The sequence below is a fragment of the Condylura cristata genome, unplaced genomic scaffold (genome assembly GCF_000260355.1).
Source record: "Condylura cristata isolate star-nosed mole 26May11 unplaced genomic scaffold, ConCri1.0 scaffold00007, whole genome shotgun sequence".
In the NCBI taxonomy this organism is placed as follows: domain Eukaryota; kingdom Metazoa; phylum Chordata; class Mammalia; order Eulipotyphla; family Talpidae; genus Condylura; species Condylura cristata.
Genome location: NW_004567108.1, coordinates 13615371 through 13621860, shown reverse-complemented (window position 1 = coordinate 13621860; position 6490 = coordinate 13615371).

Below are 6490 nucleotides of genomic sequence, written 5' to 3'. Positions count from 1 at the left end.
TCACTTCAGGTGTTTGATTTAGAAGTTATATTCTTTGTGTTCTGTATTGTATATTCACTGTATTAAAGTCTTTTCACTTAAGTTTTATATATTTTGTCTTGTTGCGGCAGATGGCAGAACCCACTTAGAACAGGCAGGTTTGGGGCTTCAGTGGTGCTCTCTCCCTGTCCTCTAACAGATTTGGGGCGTCCTATAACACGAAGAGTGTTGCTAGGAAGGAGGCTGTGCTCAGGACATGCTGTTCTTCCTGTATCTCTGCATACTTGGCCTTGAGGATCTGAAGAAAATCCTGGTCATCCAAACCTCAGCTCCCAAATCACTGCCTGTGATTCCTACAGAGGGTAAAATGACAGGCAGAGAAGTTTTTTTAAAAGAGATTTATTTATTTATACATACATAACTGGGGTACAGGCTAGAGATGCTGGGGGTGAGAGGATTCTCCAGAGACAAAGTGGGGAGCAGAACAGAACAGGCCGACTGACAAAGTCCACTGCTGAGGGGAGCAGTGGGCGGGTCAGGAGAGGTCTGCCGTGCCATGTGGGTCACCTCCCTCGCGGGTCACCTCTCTCGCGGGGATTGAACTTATGCTGCAGTGGTTGCAGAGAGCTTCATAGTGCTGTGCTTTAACCCACTGCACCACCAGGGAGGGGCCAAGAGGTACAGAATTTTCTATTCTTTTTCCAGGTAATTAATCTGCAGGCCCAAATGCCTTTGCAGTTAATGCTGATGGGCCCCTGAAGCACATGCCCGTTATCAGAAGCCTGTGCCACGACCTCGGTGGCAGCCTTACACTTTATGGCAACATATGGTTTTCCAAACACTTTAACATACAGTATCTCGTTAGATCTTAATGACCCAAAAGATGAAAAGGGCAGTTATTATCCTTATTTTCTAACTGAAAAGAACTTAACTAAAACCAAGACTGCAAGAGGAGGGTCAGTGGGTAGTGATCTGACTTCACACGTTGCCAGGAGCTGGGGGTAGAGCAAGAGACACACCTGGAACTTCCCCGAGAGGGGCAAATAAATGAACCTTACTAATAGTAGGAGAGTTGGCACACCTATCAAGATTTAAAATAAAACACCTCTGAATATTTCTAGAACTATTTAGCCTTTTTATTGTATGGAACCGGACGCCTTTGTTAAGGCAAAAGTCTCTAAAAGCAGAATAAATTCGAAAGATAAAAAGAATAGACTTCAAGGAGATAATTAGACTTTCAAAAACAGCCCTAGGATGCTTCTAAAGCCCAGTCTCTGGAAGGTGTGTTTTGTTATCACTGTGTATGTGAAGATCCTTAAGCAGGCAGCCAAGAGAACATGAAGAAAACCACAGTGCATAGGTCAGCCCGAAGGAAGCATAGGCTGGAACCCCGAGAGGGACAGGGCCCTTTTGTCACATGTGTGGTCAGGTCGCAGGCCAGCCTTTGACTAGCACACACAGAGTGGGGCGAGGCTGTGGCCCGCTGGCTGGCTGCTCCTTCTGGGGAGGGGTCAGCCAAGCAGGGGTGGCAGCTGCTGCTGCTGTCTGCTTTTATCATAGCCACTCCGAGCCTCACACAGGCCCGAAGTCCTTTGAACACTGCCCAGGGGAAGTCACTCGGCACTTTGAGAGTAGTGGCTCAGAGAGTCTGGAGTTGCTGTAACCTGGCTCAAATCCCAAATCTGCCCCTTTCGGACCTCGACCTTGGGGAGCCTAGCTTAGTTCTCGGCTGGTGGTTTACCAAGGAGGATGCTACCTCTTCTGCTGCGGAGGGTGGGGGTGGGGAGAACTGAGTGAGCTAATGCGTGTAAGATGCCATGCCTGGCACACCCGTGGCTCGTACACGGTCATTGCGTGCTGTGGTTGTGTGTGTTATTTAGTAGGCATGTAGCAAACCTGAAATGGCCTGCTGTCTGGAGAGACAGCTGAATGGCAGAAGAGGAACATCAGACCGGAAATCCAGAGGCCTGGGTTGCAAGGCGAGTGCTGACCTTTGGAAGAGGTTAAGTAATCTGAGGAGAACTGCTCACCCAGCCCGAGTAGCCTCATCTCGCAAACAGAGTTAATAGCAGCTATTTTACAAGGTCGTTGGAGTATTAAGTAAGACAGGCTGTGAGATTGCTTTATATATTATATTATTATCTAGTGTCACAAAAATGTTCACAGCAACATCTCTAAACACGGCAATATCTACATACTTATTTATATACCACATCTCATGCCATAAAAGATTTGAGACATGCTTTAGACCTCAAGCAAAGCTCAAAACCCACATAAAGGAAAATGATCCATATAAAATAATGAGCCACAAATACAATTTTAAAATGAGGACCCAGGAATAGTTAAAAATAGGAACAAAGATCCAGGAGAAATAAATATTCAAAAGTGTGGGACCGAAGATTTTGTCTCTTTACTGTTCAAATTGAATATTCAATTTATCTCTCAAGTTTTCTGATGATCTAAGGGAAAAGGGAAATGGGGTTTTTCATTTTCACTGAAAAAAAAAAAAAGAAAACATTTCTGTCTCACCTTCTTCTTGCTTCTCTCCTGCCCTTCCCCCACTGAAGGTTGTAGCTTCCTTAAGGTAAGGGCTATTTATAGAAAACAAGCCCAGAGAGGTTACTCCGCTGGGCCACATCACACAGCTAGCACAAGGCAAGCCTAGGTAGGGTTCCAACACATGCCCAAGGCCCAGGGAGTATTGTCCTGCCCTGCCCTCCAGCGTGTCCGAATTTTGCAAGCTTCTTCCTGACCTGCGCAGCTGTGGGCGGCCATTTACTGGAGGATGAGTCAGAGACTGTCTGGGTGCCCCAGCCCTCTGCCCAAGTTGTGACTCAGCAGGAAGTTACTTTTCAAGGCCAAAGAAGCAAACTCATTGTCTGAGTGCTGGGCAGCGCAGCCCACCAGCCTCTGTGGAGGGCACAGACCCGGAACACCCAGGAAGGAAAAAGGCAGTTGAATGCCCTCAGACTCTGCATCCGTGTAGCAGCAGACAACTCTTGCAGAGATTTCAACCTGACCCAACAAACTGCCAAAGGCTCAGGAGACGTAAATGAGAGCAACAGAAGCTCACAGAAAATGCTCCGAGAGAACTAAGAAAATTCCACAACTCAGCTCCGGTCGGGGGCAATTATAGCTCTGAGCATACTGGTCCGCAGGAAGAGCATGAGGCCAGAGCAGGAAGAAAACAGAGTGGTACTCCAAGTTCCAACCGCCACATCTTTTATTCATGTGCGGGACCCGATACTACACTCCATTGTCCAGAATTCCCAATCATCGAGTTGACTGTATAATATAAAGTATATCGTTTTCACTGCTCTTTTTAATAGATCCATAAAGCCTTCCGTTAAGGAGCCCTTGCAGGCACTATCCTGTTGATACCTGGACTGGAGGAACCTGTCCATGACTGCAAGCCAGAGTAAGTGACACCGTGACTTTAACAAGGTTTATTCTGCTTCGGGGGGCTAGAGATTATGTTAGCATGGATTCCAAAACGCATTTCACAGTCGGTTCATTAAAGGGGCACTGAGTAACCACAAGTGCAGTGTCTTCCAGGGATATCCTGCCTCAAACATGGCATCAAGTCTCATAAAGCGTTTCCTCTAGTGTATCTTGATCAAAGCCAAGGACTTGGCACCTATCAGACAGCTCAATGAAGGCTGTTCCAGAGAACCCAAGACCGCTGGGCTCAGTTCTTTGCCTTCTGATCGAAGGACAGGCTGTGTGGCACTCGGTCATCTCTATCATATTTTAAATCACTGCCCATCAACATCATTTTTCTAAACCTGAGGTGGTGATAAGACTTGAACAGTTGACAGTTTGGGGTTATATGTCTGGGCACTGTCTTATATTAAAAAGAGACAATATGTCAATTGAGGATGGAAAAATATCCTTTGGGGACAAATGGCAAAATATGCTATCAACTTAATTGATAACCACTCATGAGGCCAGATGCAGAAAACTAGAATTGCTCTTAGGAAATAATTTTGGGGCTTTCCTGGTGCTTGAAAAAATGATTAATCAAGTGCTGAAATTTTACACTATAGAGCACGAGTAGAAGCTTTGGGCCTATAAACTGTTAGAGCAGTTGTTACTCGTTCCCCTCAATGACCATATAAAACCTGGGTAATGTGCCCACAGATAACACAATTTTGATCAAAGCAGTGTGCTGATGAAATGCCAGGATGCATTAATTGAAAGATGTACTTGTTTTAGTTTCTAAATAAATGTACCTGTTTTATGAGATAATTGGGTATGAACCAATTACACTTGGGACGACATCTGCCAGAAATGATTTTAGTTGGGTCCTATAATTAATTAACTGGAGGTCCTCTGAATCAGAAGCGTTTGCTTGTTATTGAATGTAATTTGGAGGAGTTTGGACCATAAATCCCTGGCTGTGAGGATTATTCAATGTTAGTCATGGCATTGTAGACCAGGGGAGGGCCTAAATGGAATCCTTGGCTCTGGTTTGAATGCCAAGCATTTGTGGGCATTACCAGGGAAGAAAGACAAGACGGAAGAGAAAATCAGCACAAAAAGAAATATGAAGGGACATTTGTAGGCCACCATCATCCAAAGGATTGAAATGCCATATTAGGAGTCCATGTGGGCTTCAACATAAGACATTCTCTGTCCTGCTGGCTAGAATCCAGTTTCGGGGAGTCAAGTTATAATGGTGACTTACTATATTTGCGGGGTTTTTTTGTTGTTGTTCACGCAATTTTGCTCAACAAAGACCCTGCCAGCACAACTTGAAGTGTGAATCTTTTCATGGAAAGGACTCAGGTGGGTGATGGCCTATGGGAGTCCCCTCTGTGGTCAGTAGACAAAAGATGTCCTTTGTCCTGTGGGACAATGTGAGGTTACTGAAGGGATATACAATCCGACGGGTCCACCTTATATCTTCAAGTTTTACAACTCAGTAGTCAGCATCAAAGTCTCACTTAAGAAATCAGCCCGAAGTCAGATATTTACTTCTTTAGTTCTCTTCTCAGATTTATTGGTTCTTCAAGATCAGGCTTCTTAACAAGTCTGTGAGTCTGGTTTCTCCTGATCTGTACATGAGAAGCAGTTCACTAACATGGGAGAGAGAGGATGTTTCAGTAATAGGTTGACGTGAGATATTCAATGAAACATTAAATTCAGAGCCATAATAATCAAAAACTCAATTCTAGACATGGAACCTCATTTTAAGAATCAGACATTGTGTATTCATGATAATGGTTCTGAACCAAGAGCTGGCTTGATGTTGTTTTCCAGGGCATAAAACAGTGGTATTAAAATTGACCATAAAATATATTTGTAAGCCACAAATCAAATAAAAATTTAGCAAGAAGTAGATTGTACTCTTTCTGGGAAAACAGGTCTGCACCAAACACAGACCCCCAAATAGAGGATAAAGAAAATAAGATGAGTAAGATTTTTTCTTTTAAGATTTATTTATTCATGCATACAAAACTGGGGTACAGGCCAGAGGTTCAGGGGCTGTGAGAGGATTCACCAGAGAGAGAGTGGAGAGCAGAACAGGCAGATCGAAGAAGTACACTGCTGAGGGGAGCAGCAGGTGGGTCAGGAGAGGTCTGCTGTGCCATGTGGGTCACCTCTGGGGCTGGCAGGAATTGAACTCATGCTGAAGTGGCCTCAGCTTCTTAATGCTGTGCTTTAACCTGCTGCACTACCAGGGAGGGCCTGAAAGCTTTTTTTAAAAAAGATTTATTTATTTATACCTTCAGAACTGGGGTACAGGCTAGAGGTGCAGGGGCGGTGAGAAGATTCATCGGAGACAGATTGGGGAGCAGAACAGGCAGATCAACGAAGCACACTGCTGAGGGGAGCAGCCGGCAGGTTGGGAGAGGTCTGCCGTGCCCTGTGGGTAACCTCCGGGGCAGGGATCGAACTCATGCTGAAGTAGCTGCTGCTAGCTTGCAGTGCTGTGCTGTAACCTGTTGTGCCACCAGAGAGGGCCGAGAAAAGTTGTTTTAACAACAACCACTTTCCATTGGATATATTTGAAATTAAACACTTGGCTTCTTACAAAATTTGGATCATGGAAACTCAACATGTTTTGCACACATGATTTAGAAAAAGCCATGGGCATTAGGGATTCCATCTAGGAGAAATTGCCAGGCAGCAAGTGCATACACATAACTTCTGGAAAAAACATATTCCTTCAAGGAAGTGTTTACCCAGTGAAATTTGGGCTCAGAGGCCAACAGCATTGATGAGCTGCTTGAAAACTATTCAAACAAAACTATATATTTCTCAGAGGTTACTTGAAAACATTTAAAATTATTATTTCAAGAGAACTAAAAATGCTATTTTTAAAATAAAAATCATCAAGTTTTTGAAGTAACTGATTAATTCAATAGGAGCCATGTACAGTAATTTTTAAAGCCGAGAAAGAGATTTCTAGTGCTGACAAATTAAGTCCCTTAAGAAAAAGCCTGAGTGGAAATATTCTGTATTCGCTCCCCCCCGACCCATGTTCATAACATGGTTTACTGAATAT